The sequence below is a fragment of the Ranitomeya variabilis genome, chromosome 7 (genome assembly GCF_051348905.1).
Source record: "Ranitomeya variabilis isolate aRanVar5 chromosome 7, aRanVar5.hap1, whole genome shotgun sequence".
NCBI classification, from domain to species: domain Eukaryota; kingdom Metazoa; phylum Chordata; class Amphibia; order Anura; family Dendrobatidae; genus Ranitomeya; species Ranitomeya variabilis.
The window spans coordinates 240709429-240727785 of NC_135238.1; the positions used below are offsets into that span (position 1 = coordinate 240709429).

At 56.3% G+C, this 18357-nt stretch overlaps 1 protein-coding gene across 1 annotated transcript in view; it reads left to right on the plus strand.

The window, feature by feature from the left end:
* The first annotated feature begins 907 nt into the window (after window positions 1-907).
* The window catches only part of SEC22A (SEC22 homolog A, vesicle trafficking protein), a 40339-nt gene continuing 22889 nt past the window's right edge, over window positions 908-18357 (plus strand). Inside the window, exon 1 of the mRNA XM_077273312.1 lies at window positions 908-1265. The gene's annotated coding sequence lies outside the window, so the exon portion shown is untranslated. The remainder of the gene's footprint in view (window positions 1266-18357) is intronic.

An 18357-nucleotide genomic window follows, 5' to 3' on the forward strand; every position in this document is an offset into this window, starting at 1 on the left:
ACAACGGACGGAACCACAGCAAGCGGTACCTTGCAGGACTGACAAGTGACCAAAACTCTGCTTTTTATAACCCCAAGGTTACCCCCATACCTCCCCTGGGTGGGCTCATGTGGGGGCCGGCTGTGGGATGTGATGCGTCTGTTAGAATTTTACGAGCTCACAAACTTACAGGATATCGCCGGCCCGGAGTCCTGATCAGTAAATATATTATTGCGATTTTACCTGGTGCAAACCCTCGGGTAAGTGCCAGGAGCTGGGAGGGACGAGGCGGTTCTGCACTCACATCTGTGCCCTGCTGGGCATTAAGTGGAGACTGCGCTCCGGAGACCCGCGGCCAGTGCCAGCACTGAGCTCCGTACTCGGACCACGATGGTAACAAATCTACGAGGCGGCACCGATGTGATAGGGTGTGTATCTTCGCCCCGGTTTAAGGTTCTACGAAGTCTGAATTTGGAAAGAAAAAAACAGCGTTCAGATAATACAAGGTCCGGAAATGTAACCACCTTCAGAGAAATGTATTGGACTGTCAGGCCGCGTGCACACGATGCGGAAGTGGCAGCGCCTGTGTGTGCAAAGCGCTGGCGTCTACTGAACGCAGGTGAATCCGCACGAGATCACTGACCCGCACGGATCCACCCTGCTCCTCGGTGACATTTCTCTTGCAGAGATGCGGTCTGGAGAGACGCGCCACATGTCCGTCTCCACGGGGGTGCCTGGACTCACAGTGGACGCGGGATATCTATAAAAACCTCCTCGGTGCTGCAGAAACACAAAGCATCAAACCCACAGTGATTACTGACCGTGTGCTCCTACCCTTAAAGGGGTTGTCCATTTCATTGCCAATTGGCTGTTACCTTTACAACAAACAAATAAACAAACTGAGCTCTTCAGCCTCCCTCACCAGGTCCAGCTCGGTGTCTGACACAGCGTCTAGCTATTAGGTTTCGTTTTGGCGGTGACGTCTCGTCCTCCCCGTATCTCAGGGTGACGTCTCGTCCTCCCCGTATCTCGGGGTGACGTCTCGCCCGCGTCTGGTGGCGGTAAATTGGGCTGAAAAAGAATTTAGCGTCTGCCGTAAAGCGTCTCCGAGCCTGCACGCCCCAAACCACGTGATCAATACACGGCCACGTGTCCAGCCCTCTGATGCGGTCGCCATGGTGACCAACATCTCCGCTCCCAGCATGCAGCGCGCGGGACACGTCACGTACGAGGCAGAGAGAGGCCTGAACCGGCGGCGGAGACCGGGGAGAGACGGCACCGAGGAGGTGAGAAGCCGCCGACACCTGAGGGAGACAAGTACAGGAGCACAGTGTGAACCGCGGCAGAGGGGGAGCCGCATCACACCCGACACCGAGACTACAACCACCGTCACACACCGCACAGGGACTACAACCCCCGTCACACACCGCACAGGGACTACAACCCCCGTCACACACCGCACAGGGACTACAACCCCCGTCACACACCGCACAGGGACTACAACCCCCGTCACACCCCGCACAGGGACTACAACCCCCGTCACACACCGCACAGGGACTACAACCCCCATCACACACCGCACAGGGACTACAATCCCCGTCACACACCGCACAGGGACTACAACCCCCGTCACACCCCGCACAGGGACTACAACCCCCGTCACACCCCGCACAGGGACTACAACCCCCGTCACACCCCGCACAGGGACTACAACCCCCGTCACACCCCGCACAGGGACTACAACCCCCGTCACACCCCGCACAGGGACTACAACCCCCGTCACACCCCGCACAGGGACTACAACACCCGTCACACCCCGCACAGGGACTACAACCCCCGTCACACCCCGCACAGGGACTACAACCCCCGTCACACCCCGCACAGGGACTACAACCCCCGTCACACCCCGCACAGGGACTACAACCCCCGTCACACACCGCACAGGGACTACAACCCCCGTCACACACCGCACAGGGACTACAACCCCCGTCACACACCGCACAGGGACTACAACCCCCGTCACACACCGCACAGGGACTACAACCCCCGTCACACACCGCACAGGGACTACAACCCCCGTCACACACCGCACAGGGACTACAACCCCCGTCACACACCGCACAGGGACTACAACCCCCGTCACACACCGCACAGGGACTACAACCCCCGTCACACACCGCACAGGGACTACAACCCCCGTCACACACCGCACAGGGACTACAACCCCCGTCACACACCGCACAGGGACTACAACCCCCGTCACACACCGCACAGGGACTACAACCCCCGTCACACACCGCACAGGGACTACAACCCCCGTCACACACCGCACAGGGACTACAACCCCCGTCACACACCGCACAGGGACTACAACCCCCGTCACACACCGCACAGGGACTACAACCCCCGTCACACACCGCACAGGGACTACAACCCCCGTCACACACCGCACAGGGACTACAACCCCCGTCACACACCGCACAGGGACTACAACCCCCGTCACACACCGCACAGGGACTACAACCCCCGTCACACACCGCACAGGGACTACAACCCCCGTCACACACCGCACAGGGACTACAACCCCCGTCACACACCGCACAGGGACTACAACCCCCGTCACACACCGCACAGGGACTACAACCCCCGTCACACACCGCACAGGGACTACAACCCCCGTCACACACCGCACAGGGACTACAACCCCCGTCACACACCGCACAGGGACTACAACCCCCGTCACACACCGCACAGGGACTACAACCCCCGTCACACACCGCACAGGGACTACAACCCCCGTCACACACCGCACAGGGACTACAACCCCCGTCACACACCGCACAGGGACTACAACCCCCGTCACACACCGCACAGGGACTACAACCCCCGTCACACACCGCACAGGGACTACAACCCCCGTCACACACCGCACAGGGACTACAACCCCCGTCACACACCGCACAGGGACTACAACCCCCGTCACACACCGCACAGGGACTACAACCCCCGTCACACACCGCACAGGGACTACAACCCCCGTCACACACCGCACAGGGACTACAACCCCCGTCACACACCGCACAGGGACTACAACCCCCGTCACACACCGCACAGGGACTACAACCCCCGTCACACACCGCACAGGGACTACAACCCCCGTCACACACCGCACAGGGACTACAACCCCCGTCACACACCGCACAGGGACTACAACCCCCGTCACACACCGCACAGGGACTACAACCCCCGTCACACACCGCACAGGGACTACAACCCCCGTCACACACCGCACAGGGACTACAACCCCCGTCACACACCGCACAGGGACTACAACCCCCGTCACACACCGCACAGGGACTACAACCCCCGTCACACACCGCACAGGGACTACAACCCCCGTCACACACCGCACAGGGACTACAACCCCCGTCACACACCGCACAGGGACTACAACCCCCGTCACACACCGCACAGGGACTACAACCCCCGTCACACACCGCACAGGGACTACAACCCCCGTCACACACCGCACAGGGACTACAACCCCCGTCACACACCGCACAGGGACTACAACCCCCGTCACACACCGCACAGGGACTACAACCCCCGTCACACACCGCACAGGGACTACAACCCCCGTCACACACCGCACAGGGACTACAACCCCCGTCACACACCGCACAGGGACTACAACCCCCGTCACACACCGCACAGGGACTACAACCCCCGTCACACACCGCACAGGGACTACAACCCCCGTCACACACCGCACAGGGACTACAACCCCCGTCACACACCGCACAGGGACTACAACCCCCGTCACACACCGCACAGGGACTACAACCCCCGTCACACACCGCACAGGGACTACAACCCCCGTCACACACCGCACAGGGACTACAACCCCCGTCACACACCGCACAGGGACTACAACCCCCGTCACACACCGCACAGGGACTACAACCCCCGTCACACCCCGCACAGGGACTACAACCCCCGTCACACACCGCACAGGGACTACAACCCCCGTCACACACCGCACAGGGACTACAACCCCCGTCACACACCGCACAGGGACTACAACCCCCGTCACACACCGCACAGGGACTACAACCCCCGTCACACACCGCACAGGGACTACAACCCCCGTCACACACCGCACAGGGACTACAACCCCCGTCACACACCGCACAGGGACTACAACCCCCGTCACACACCGCACAGGGACTACAACCCCCGTCACACACCGCACAGGGACTACAACCCCCGTCACACACCGCACAGGGACTACAACCCCCGTCACACACCGCACAGGGACTACAACCCCCGTCACACACCGCACAGGGACTACAACCCCCGTCACACACCGCACAGGGACTACAACCCCCGTCACACACCGCACAGGGACTACAACCCCCGTCACACACCGCACAGGGACTACAACCCCCGTCACACACCGCACAGGGACTACAACCCCCGTCACACACCGCACAGGGACTACAACCCCCGTCACACACCGCACAGGGACTACAACCCCCGTCACACACCGCACAGGGACTACAACCCCCGTCACACACCGCACAGGGACTACAACCCCCGTCACACACCGCACAGGGACTACAACCCCCGTCACACACCGCACAGGGACTACAACCCCCGTCACACACCGCACAGGGACTACAACCCCCGTCACACACCGCACAGGGACTACAACCCCCGTCACACACCGCACAGGGACTACAACCCCCGTCACACACCGCACAGGGACTACAACCCCCGTCACACACCGCACAGGGACTACAACCCCCGTCACACACCGCACAGGGACTACAACCCCCGTCACACACCGCACAGGGACTACAACCCCCGTCACACACCGCACAGGGACTACAACCCCCGTCACACACCGCACAGGGACTACAACCCCCGTCACACACCGCACAGGGACTACAACCCCCGTCACACACCGCACAGGGACTACAACCCCCGTCACACACCGCACAGGGACTACAACCCCCGTCACACACCGCACAGGGACTACAACCCCCGTCACACACCGCACAGGGACTACAACCCCCGTCACACACCGCACAGGGACTACAACCCCCGTCACACACCGCACAGGGACTACAACCCCCGTCACACACCGCACAGGGACTACAACCCCCGTCACACACCGCACAGGGACTACAACCCCCGTCACACACCGCACAGGGACTACAACCCCCGTCACACACCGCACAGGGACTACAACCCCCGTCACACACCGCACAGGGACTACAACCCCCGTCACACACCGCACAGGGACTACAACCCCCGTCACACACCGCACAGGGACTACAACCCCCGTCACACACCGCACAGGGACTACAACCCCCGTCACACACCGCACAGGGACTACAACCCCCGTCACACACCGCACAGGGACTACAACCCCCGTCACACACCGCACAGGGACTACAACCCCCGTCACACACCGCACAGGGACTACAACCCCCGTCACACACCGCACAGGGACTACAACCCCCGTCACACACCGCACAGGGACTACAACCCCCGTCACACACCGCACAGGGACTACAACCCCCGTCACACACCGCACAGGGACTACAACCCCCGTCACACACCGCACAGGGACTACAACCCCCGTCACACACCGCACAGGGACTACAACCCCCGTCACACACCGCACAGGGACTACAACCCCCGTCACACACCGCACAGGGACTACAACCCCCGTCACACACCGCACAGGGACTACAACCCCCGTCACACACCGCACAGGGACTACAACCCCCGTCACACACCGCACAGGGACTACAACCCCCGTCACACACCGCACAGGGACTACAACCCCCGTCACACACCGCACAGGGACTACAACCCCCGTCACACACCGCACAGGGACTACAACCCCCGTCACACACCGCACAGGGACTACAACCCCCGTCACACACCGCACAGGGACTACAACCCCCGTCACACACCGCACAGGGACTACAACCCCCGTCACACACCGCACAGGGACTACAACCCCCGTCACACACCGCACAGGGACTACAACCCCCGTCACACACCGCACAGGGACTACAACCCCCGTCACACACCGCACAGGGACTACAACCCCCGTCACACACCGCACAGGGACTACAACCCCCGTCACACACCGCACAGGGACTACAACCCCCGTCACACACCGCACAGGGACTACAACCCCCGTCACACACCGCACAGGGACTACAACCCCCGTCACACACCGCACAGGGACTACAACCCCCGTCACACACCGCACAGGGACTACAACCCCCGTCACACACCGCACAGGGACTACAACCCCCGTCACACACCGCACAGGGACTACAACCCCCGTCACACACCGCACAGGGACTACAACCCCCGTCACACACCGCACAGGGACTACAACCCCCGTCACACACCGCACAGGGACTACAACCCCCGTCACACACCGCACAGGGACTACAACCCCCGTCACACACCGCACAGGGACTACAACCCCCGTCACACACCGCACAGGGACTACAACCCCCGTCACACACCGCACAGGGACTACAACCCCCGTCACACACCGCACAGGGACTACAACCCCCGTCACACACCGCACAGGGACTACAACCCCCGTCACACACCGCACAGGGACTACAACCCCCGTCACACACCGCACAGGGACTACAACCCCCGTCACACACCGCACAGGGACTACAACCCCCGTCACACACCGCACAGGGACTACAACCCCCGTCACACACCGCACAGGGACTACAACCCCCGTCACACACCGCACAGGGACTACAACCCCCGTCACACACCGCACAGGGACTACAACCCCCGTCACACACCGCACAGGGACTACAACCCCCGTCACACACCGCACAGGGACTACAACCCCCGTCACACACCGCACAGGGACTACAACCCCCGTCACACACCGCACAGGGACTACAACCCCCGTCACACACCGCACAGGGACTACAACCCCCGTCACACACCGCACAGGGACTACAACCCCCGTCACACACCGCACAGGGACTACAACCCCCGTCACACACCGCACAGGGACTACAACCCCCGTCACACACCGCACAGGGACTACAACCCCCGTCACACACCGCACAGGGACTACAACCCCCGTCACACACCGCACAGGGACTACAACCCCCGTCACACACCGCACAGGGACTACAACCCCCGTCACACACCGCACAGGGACTACAACCCCCGTCACACACCGCACAGGGACTACAACCCCCGTCACACACCGCACAGGGACTACAACCCCCGTCACACACCGCACAGGGACTACAACCCCCGTCACACACCGCACAGGGACTACAACCCCCGTCACACACCGCACAGGGACTACAACCCCCGTCACACACCGCACAGGGACTACAACCCCCGTCACACACCGCACAGGGACTACAACCCCCGTCACACACCGCACAGGGACTACAACCCCCGTCACACACCGCACAGGGACTACAACCCCCGTCACACACCGCACAGGGACTACAACCCCCGTCACACACCGCACAGGGACTACAACCCCCGTCACACACCGCACAGGGACTACAACCCCCGTCACACACCGCACAGGGACTACAACCCCCGTCACACACCGCACAGGGACTACAACCCCCGTCACACACCGCACAGGGACTACAACCCCCGTCACACACCGCACAGGGACTACAACCCCCGTCACACACCGCACAGGGACTACAACCCCCGTCACACACCGCACAGGGACTACAACCCCCGTCACACACCGCACAGGGACTACAACCCCCGTCACACACCGCACAGGGACTACAACCCCCGTCACACACCGCACAGGGACTACAACCCCCGTCACACACCGCACAGGGACTACAACCCCCGTCACACACCGCACAGGGACTACAACCCCCGTCACACACCGCACAGGGACTACAACCCCCGTCACACACCGCACAGGGACTACAACCCCCGTCACACACCGCACAGGGACTACAACCCCCGTCACACACCGCACAGGGACTACAACCCCCGTCACACACCGCACAGGGACTACAACCCCCGTCACACACCGCACAGGGACTACAACCCCCGTCACACACCGCACAGGGACTACAACCCCCGTCACACACCGCACAGGGACTACAACCCCCGTCACACACCGCACAGGGACTACAACCCCCGTCACACACCGCACAGGGACTACAACCCCCGTCACACACCGCACAGGGACTACAACCCCCGTCACACACCGCACAGGGACTACAACCCCCGTCACACACCGCACAGGGACTACAACCCCCGTCACACACCGCACAGGGACTACAACCCCCGTCACACACCGCACAGGGACTACAACCCCCGTCACACACCGCACAGGGACTACAACCCCCGTCACACACCGCACAGGGACTACAACCCCCGTCACACACCGCACAGGGACTACAACCCCCGTCACACACCGCACAGGGACTACAACCCCCGTCACACACCGCACAGGGACTACAACCCCCGTCACACACCGCACAGGGACTACAACCCCCGTCACACACCGCACAGGGACTACAACCCCCGTCACACACCGCACAGGGACTACAACCCCCGTCACACACCGCACAGGGACTACAACCCCCGTCACACACCGCACAGGGACTACAACCCCCGTCACACACCGCACAGGGACTACAACCCCCGTCACACACCGCACAGGGACTACAACCCCCGTCACACACCGCACAGGGACTACAACCCCCGTCACACACCGCACAGGGACTACAACCCCCGTCACACACCGCACAGGGACTACAACCCCCGTCACACACCGCACAGGGACTACAACCCCCGTCACACACCGCACAGGGACTACAACCCCCGTCACACACCGCACAGGGACTACAACCCCCGTCACACACCGCACAGGGACTACAACCCCCGTCACACACCGCACAGGGACTACAACCCCCGTCACACACCGCACAGGGACTACAACCCCCGTCACACACCGCACAGGGACTACAACCCCCGTCACACACCGCACAGGGACTACAACCCCCGTCACACACCGCACAGGGACTACAACCCCCGTCACACACCGCACAGGGACTACAACCCCCGTCACACACCGCACAGGGACTACAACCCCCGTCACACACCGCACAGGGACTACAACCCCCGTCACACACCGCACAGGGACTACAACCCCCGTCACACACCGCACAGGGACTACAACCCCCGTCACACACCGCACAGGGACTACAACCCCCGTCACACACCGCACAGGGACTACAACCCCCGTCACACACCGCACAGGGACTACAACCCCCGTCACACACCGCACAGGGACTACAACCCCCGTCACACACCGCACAGGGACTACAACCCCCGTCACACACCGCACAGGGACTACAACCCCCGTCACACACCGCACAGGGACTACAACCCCCGTCACACACCGCACAGGGACTACAACCCCCGTCACACACCGCACAGGGACTACAACCCCCGTCACACACCGCACAGGGACTACAACCCCCGTCACACACCGCACAGGGACTACAACCCCCGTCACACACCGCACAGGGACTACAACCCCCGTCACACACCGCACAGGGACTACAACCCCCGTCACACACCGCACAGGGACTACAACCCCCGTCACACCCCGCACAGGGACTACAACCCCCGTCACACCCCGCACAGGGACTACAACCCCCGTCACACCCCGCACAGGGACTACAACCCCCGTCACACCCCGCACAGGGACTACAACCCCCGTCACACCCCGCACAGGGACTACAACCCCCGTCACACCCCGCACAGGGACTACAACCCCCGTCACACCCCGCACAGGGACTACAACCCCCGTCACACCCCGCACAGGGACTACAACCCCCGTCACACCCCGCACAGGGACTACAACCCCCGTCACACCCCGCACAGGGACTACAACCCCCGTCACACCCCGCACAGGGACTACAACCCCCGTCACACCCCGCACAGGGACTACAACCCCCGTCACACCCCGCACAGGGACTACAACCCCCGTCACACCCCGCACAGGGACTACAACCCCCGTCACACACCGCACAGGGACTACAACCCCCGTCACACACCGCACAGGGACTACAACCCCCGTCACACACCGCACAGGGACTACAACCCCCGTCACACACCGCACAGGGACTACAACCCCCGTCACACCCCGCACAGGGACTACAACCCCCGTCACACCCCGCACAGGGACTACAACCCCCGTCACACCCCGCACAGGGACTACAACCCCCGTCACACCCCGCACAGGGACTACAACCCCCGTCACACCCCGCACAGGGACTACAACCCCCGTCACACCCCGCACAGGGACTACAACCCCCGTCACACCCCGCACAGGGACTACAACCCCCGTCACACACCGCACAGGGACTACAACCCCCGTCACACACCGCACAGGGACTACAACCCCCGTCACACACCGCACAGGGACTACAACCCCCGTCACACACCGCACAGGGACTACAACCCCCGTCACACACCGCACAGGGACTACAACCCCCGTCACACACCGCACAGGGACTACAACCCCCGTCACACACCGCACAGGGACTACAACCCCCGTCACACACCGCACAGGGACTACAACCCCCGTCACACACCGCACAGGGACTACAACCCCCGTCACACACCGCACAGGGACTACAACCCCCGTCACACACCGCACAGGGACTACAACCCCCGTCACAGTAACTATAACCCCCATTATGCGCTGCCTTTATAGACAGTCTGTGGCGGGACAGAAGCCCCGGACCCGGTGTCTGCGGATCGTTCTCCTGGTTCTGAGTCATTCGGTAGAATCACTTTCGTGGCCTCTCCAGCGCTGCGGTGCGGTCTCTGCACGGTGATGTCTGGAGGCTGCGGATCATAGTACGTCGTGCGCTCCGCTGGTACAAGCAATCTGTTCTTATCCAGCTGGGAATAGGCAGCGTGTTCCAGGGATCAGGGCATGCTGGAAGCTGTAGTTCCACAGCAGTAGGAGAGGCAGATTGCGGTTGCCCCGAGGTCTCCCCTGATGGAGCATCAGTATCTGCGGCAGCTCTTGTCACCCTCTGCACAGCAAAAGCCCCCGAAACCTTGCAATACAATATCCCCCGAGCCTCAGCTGCAGAGCGTCGCACCTTGTGTCTGGATGTATACTCTGCAAATCAGAGGATTGACCAGTCTGGATAGAATTGTGACAAACCCTCAGTTGTTAGAAGTCATAGGTCTGGATAGGTCTTCCACTTTTAGATGTGAGAAGAAAAAAGCTTCCATTCAGTGACAGCAAGCAGGAATCTTATGCTATTGAGTAACTGAATGATGAAGGGTATTAGAAAGCTGCAGAGCTTCGCCGTGACGTCTTGGGACCGTGGAGGAGCAGCAACCGAGATCCGACTTCTTGCGCCACTCATCAGAGACCCCGGCTCGGCAGACGAGCGCTCCCTGTACCCTCCCCCGCTGCTTTCTACCTGGGGCCGAGCTCCAAACATCTGCCACACTTTCGCTCTGTCAATCACGTTCTGCTCAGGGCATCTATTTTTTTTTTCTTCAACATTTTGCTTTTTTTGTCTTTTTTTTCCCTCAGTTCATTAAATCGTCTACTGTGAAGGAGTTTGAGTTATTAATGTTGCATTAATGGAAACTCCGACAAGATGAGCCGAGATTTCACCAGAAAAAGTCATATGTTCAGCCAAAATCCCAGAGTATAAAAGAGCCATTTACAGCGCTCATATTTCATCTCCATCAGAGAGTAACGATCGCGGCAAATCCATCAGCCAGGAGGAGGATGGGGGTTGTACCTGCAGATTAGAAAGTAGTGATCGTAGGGGACAGAGGATCGTAAACCGCGGTCCTCATCCACCAGACCTGAAATGGCTGATAACAGGGAGTAATAGACTGTAGTCTCCTGTCCTACAGTCCCCTCCCCCAGTAATGGCTGATAACAGGGAGTAATAGATTGTAGTCTCCTGTCCTATAGTCACCTCCCCCAGTAATGGCTGATAACAGGGAGTAATAGATTGTAGTCTCCTGTCCTACAGTCCCCTCCCCCAGTAATGGCTGATAACAGGGAGTAATAGATTGTAGTCTCCTGTCCTATAGTCACCTCCGCCAGTAATGGCTGATAACAGGGAGTAATAGATTGTAGTCTCCTGTCCTATAGTCACCTCCCCCAGTAATGGCTGATACCAGGGAGTAATAGATTGTAGGCTCCTGTCCTACAGTCCCCTCCCCCAGTAATGGCTGATAACAGGGAGTAATAGATTGTAGTCTCCTGTCCTACAGTCCCCTCCCCCAGTAATGGCTGATACCAGGGAGTAATAGATTGTAGTCTCCTGTCCTACAGTCCCCTCCCCCAGTAATGGCTGATACCAGGGAGTAATAGATTGTAGTCTCCTGTCCTACAGTCCCCTCCCCCAGTAATGGCTGATACCAGGGAGTAATAGATTGTAGTCTCCTGTCCTATAGTCACCTCCGCCAGTAATGGCTGATAACAGGGAGTAATAGATTGTAGTCTCCTGTCCTACAGTCCCCTCCCCCGGTAATGGCTGATAACAGGGAGTAATAGATTGTAGTCTCCTGTCCTACAGTCCCCTCCCCCAGTAATGGCTGATACCAGGGAGTAATAGATTGTAGTCTCCTGTCCTATAGTCACCTCCGCCAGTAATGGCTGATAACAGGGAGTAATAGATTGTAGTCTCCTGTCCTACAGTCCCCTCCCCCAGTAATGGCTGATACCAGGGAGTAATAGATTGTAGTCTCCTGTCCTACAGTCCCCTCCCCCAGTAATGGCTGATAACAGGGAGTAATAGATTGTAGTCTCCTGTCCTACAGTCCCCTCCCCCAGTAATGGCTGATAACAGGGAGTAATAGATTGTAGTCTCCTGTCCTACAGTCCCCTCCCCCAGTAATGGCTGATACCAGGGAGTAATAGATTGTAGTCTCCTGTCCTATAGTCACCTCCGCCAGTAATGGCTGATAACAGGGAGTAATAGATTGTAGTCTCCTGTCCTATAGTCACCTCCCCCAGTAATGGCTGATACCAGGGAGTAATAGATTGTAGTCTCCTGTCCTACAGTCCCCTCCCCCAGTAATGGCTGATAACAGGGAGTAATAGATTGTAGTCACCTCCCCCAGTAATGGCTGATACCAGGGAGTAATAGATTGTAGTCTCCTGTCCTATAGTCCCCTCCCCCAGTAATGGCTGATAACAGGGAGTAATAGATTGTAGTCTCCTGTCCTACAGTCCCCTCCCCCAGTAATGGCTGATAACAGGGAGTAATAGCCCAGTAATGGCTGATAACAGGGAGTAATAGATTGTAGTCTCCTGTCCTACAGTCACCTCCCCCAGTAATGGCGGAGTTTATGTCTCTGGGGGGCCCTGTAAAACTTGGGGCATGTGACGAACGAGAGTCGGGAGGTATACAGGTATCTCACCACTGTCACCAATCTGTGACGGAGCTTACGCAGTCACAGCTCTCTGGCGCTCCCCTTATCCTCAGGTCAGTCCAGGAACTGCACCTAGGATAAGTAGTCGCCGGAGAGGCTGCCCTGTTACGTACTGGTTATCGGAGCACTCTGCAGTGAGGGCGGTATATATATCACCAGTCCCAGGCCAGGAATATATACACCGCTGAAAAAAAATAAAGGGAACACTAAAATCCCACATCCTAGATATCACTGAATGAAATATTCCAGTTGTAAATCTGTATTCATTACATAGTGGAATGTGTTGAGAACAATAAAACCTAAAAATGGTCAACGTAAATCACAACTAATATCCCACGGAGGTCTGGAGTTGGGATGAGGCTCAAAATCAAAGTGGAAAATGAAGTTACAGGCTGATCCAACTTCAGTGGAAATGCCTCATGACAAGGAAAAGATGCTCAGTTGTGTGTGTGGCCTCCACGTGCCTGTATGACCTCCCTACAACGCCTGGGCATGCTCCTGATGAGGAGGCGGATGGTCTCCTGAGGGATCTTCTCCCAGACCTGGACTAAAGCATCCGCCAACTCCTGGACAGTCTGTGGTGCAACATGACGTTGGTGGATGGAGCGAGACATGATGTCCCAGATGTGTTCAATCAGATTCAGGTCTGGGGAACGGGTGGGCCAGTCCATAGCTTCAATGCCTTCATCTTGCAGGAACTGCTGACACACTCCAGCCACATGAGGTCTGGCATTGTCCTGTATTAGGAGGAACCCAGGACCAACCGTACCAGCATATGGTCTCACAAGGGGTCTGAGGATCTCATCTCGGTACCTAATGGCAGTCAGGCTACCTCTGGCGAGCACATGGAGGGCTGTGCGGCCCTCCAAAGAAATGCCACCCCACACCATTACTGACCCACTGCCAAACCGGTCATGCTGAAGGATGTTGCAGGCAGCAGATCACTCTCCACGGCGTCTCCAGACTGTCATGTCTGTCACATGTGCTCAGTGTGAACCTGCTTTCATCTGTGAAGAGCACCGGGCACCAGTGGTGAATTCCAAGCATCCTACACGGTGTTGGGCTGTGAGCGCAACCCCCATCTGTGGACGTCAGGGCACTCAGACCATCCTCATGGAGACGGTATCTAACCGTTTGTGCAGACACATGCACATTTGTGGCCTGCTGGAGGTAATTTTGCACGGCTCTGGCAGTGCTCCTCCTATTCCTCCTTGCACAAAGGCTGAAGTAGCGGTCCTCCTGCTGGGTTGTTGCCCTCCTACGGCCCCCTCCACGTCTCCTGGTGTATTGGCCTGTCTCCTGGTAGCGCCTCCAGCCTCTAGACACTACGCTGACAGACACAGCAAACCTTCTTGCCACAGCTCGCACTGATGTGCCATCCTGGATGAGCTGCACTACCTGAGCCACTTGTGTGGGTTGTAGAGTCCGTCTCATGCTACCACAAGTGTGAAAACACAACCAACATTCAAAAGTGACCAAAACATCAGCCAGAAAGCATTGGTACCGAGATGTGGTCTGTGGTCCCCACCTGCAGAACCACTCCTTTATTGAGGGGGTCTTGATAATTGCCAGTAATTTCCATCTGTTATCTATTCCACTTGCACAACAGTGTGTGAAAGTGATTGTCAATCAGTGTTGCTTCCTAAGTGGACAGTTTGATTTCACAGAAGTTTGATTCACTTTAGTCCATGAGCCAAGAACCAAATTTGACGATATCGGTACCAAGCGGAGTGACTAATTCTCTTTGGTATTTTTAGGTAGATGCATGTCTGTAGTTTATTTTTTGATATGATAGCCCTTACATATACGTAGCTTATTAACCCCTTCAGCCCTAGGCCTATTTGTACCCAAGTGCCTAAGCCAATCTGACCTGTGCCACTTCATGGGCTAATAACTTTGGAACGCTTTCACCTATCCAAGCCATTCTGAGATTGTTTTCTCGTGACATATTGTACTTCACGTCAGTGCTAAATGGGAGTCAATATATTTTACCTTTCTATATAAAAAAATGCTAAATATTCGGAAATTTTGGAAAAATCGGCAATTTTTTAACTTTGAAATTCTCTGCTTTTTACAAAAATACTGATACCCCCCATAATAGTTATTAATTTACACTCCCCACATGTTTACTTCATATTGGCATCATTTTGAAAATGAAACCTTATTGTTTTACGACGTAATAGGGCTTATAGTTTTATGCGCAATTTTTCACATTTACAGCAAAACCCACTTTTCAAAGGACCAAGTCACTTCTGAAGTCACTTTAAGGGGCTTACATAACAGAAACCACCCATAAATTACCCCATTTTGCAAACTACACCCCTCAAGCTGTTCAAAACTCATTTTTAAAAACTGTTAACCCTTTAGGTGTTCCACAGGAATTTTAGCATGAGCCAAGAACCAAATATGACGATATCGGTACCACCCGGAGTGACTAGATGTAGTATTTGTAACAAAATTTAATCCAAGTTATGTAAATACACACTGAACATGTCATGTGCATATATATATATATATATATATATATATATATATATATATATATATATATATATATATATATATATATATATATATATATATATATATATATGTTACTCCATAATATCTTCAACATCGGACTCTGAATCTGACTGTTGTTCTACTGGCTCGTCTTCAGTACCCTTGTTCTGGCATGTCTGTAATCTGCACATGTCTGTGCACTTCAGGCCATTGCTGAGGCAAGTACACTGAGGAAGTTCACATGACCGCACACACTTGCAGGACAGTAGCTGTATAATAGCTTCTGGTGCTGGTGCCCCTTGCATCCACTTGACAACAAGCTTTCCGTCGTTATCTATCATCCAACCGCAGTCTGTTGGGTTTGCAACCCATGGCTGGCTCTGCAGACTTCTCCTCCAGATCGCAGCCTGGTAGTTTGCACGCAGTGCATGCATGAAAAGGCAGTCCTGGCAAGGAGGGAGTTGACTTGACTCTACCACTCCACGTCTGGCACAGAACAGCTGATAACGGAGCCTGTTTACCTCAGTTGTTTGGGTAGTTGGCAGGTACATGTGGCAGGTGATTTCCTGTAACTTCTCAAAAAGTTCGGTAGACACTTCCCATGAACGACCAACTTCCTGAAAGGCATCCTGGTATGTCTTGTTCATCTTCAACTGCTTGAGTGTCGTCATCTTCCCACGGCCAGCGAATGCACTGACGGTGTCACAGCCTGTAAATGCATGCATACCAATCAATGAATCACATACGCTGCCTCCCAATGTTCGGCTCAGAGTGGTGATATCCAGGAATCTTGTCCGGTTCTGTGTACCGCATTTCTGGAACAGGTGGGATGGGATTTTGTGGCACATGCCCAGACACAGGACCATGACATCAGTATCCTCCGAAGTGATGATGACCGACTTGTAACCAGATTCTGCTGCATGAAGAGCATGGAGAAGGAGGCGTTTGTCTGCTTCTTCTTGATTTGACTTAAGGTCAGCAGCCTCTTCCCACTGTTCTTTGGTGATCTTAAAGCAGAGCTGCTCACATGTGACATACAGCTCCTTCTCCTCAAGCTTCTCCCTGTGGTGTTTCGCCTTCCATTCTTCTACCAGAAACTTTATGAGACTTGCCTTGTTGGAGGAACTACTTAGAAGCTTTTTCCACTGCTGGATGTTGTGCCCATGTTGAATGTTCTTGAAATGGATCCCTGTGCCTTCATATCTGTTGACTCTTTCTGTATCTTTGATGGATGTCTCCTTGTAGACGTCAAAGACAATATCAATGCGCTTGCTCTTAGCACCCTCATGGATAGCGCGACTCATTGCTGTGCCTGCTAGCTGGCCAAATGTTGCATTGTTTCCCTTCAGTTTCTGAACCAGGCTCATCCCATCAATGATGGTTGCAGAGGGCTCGGGGATCACTTCTGCAGGACGAGCATTCCTCTCCAACTCCCTTGCGAGGGCAGCCTTGTTGGTCTTGCGGATAGACCCATCACCATTGGCAAGTGCCCATGGCAATGGACCCAGGGGATGAGTCAAGACATCACTCATTTGTAGCTTTCTGTTCTCAGCTACAAGTATCATCTGGCCAAATAGGTTTCTGTCAGCCTTCAAAATTACCTCCTTGCCAAGACCTTGTCTGCGTGTCTTCATTTGGATGTTAGAGAACGTTTTAAGTTTGTTCTTCGTCATCTTGTCATGAAACAATGTAGTTGGCTTATCGGTACCCAAACGCTCATCCTTGAATGTTTGATATGCATCCTCTCCTATACTGTATGCCCCTTGAAGGTCTTTGGCTACATCTGGTGGTGCTACAGTCGCTGTTGACAAACTGATAAGTTCACCATTATGCTCTTTGTTGAAGGGGTTCACCCAACCTGTCTCCAGCAGTTGAACGAAAGATTGGACATCGGCTTCATCTCTTCTAATCCTAGACACCTGTAGGTCTGAATGGCTGAAGTCAGTATATTGTTGGCCTACCAGGGCCCTCAGCTGCCTCAAGTACATACTGCGGTACTCTGATGTCAGGTAGAACCTGGAAACAGCTCCAACTTTGAGGCTGAAGCCTTTTGTGCCCCCTGGTGTCTGGGTGTCTTTGTTGATTGTCTCTTCAATGGTCTGGTCCACAGGAATTCGTCCAAAAGGATTCTTGCTACCGATCTGGACCGAAAAGCCACCTTGCATGAAGTATTCATGGACCTCTGGGTGTTCTATGGGCAGCCGAGACATTGTGGCATAGTAATAGGTTAGGTATCGGGCATAGTTGACCTTGTCATAGGCAAAACACCATGGTATCATCTGTCGGATTGCTCCTAGGTGAAGCATCCAGTTGCCTTCTCTTGAAGCTCGAACCAGGGCCAGCATGGTCTCGACCATGTCCAAGTATGACATCCAGAATGCT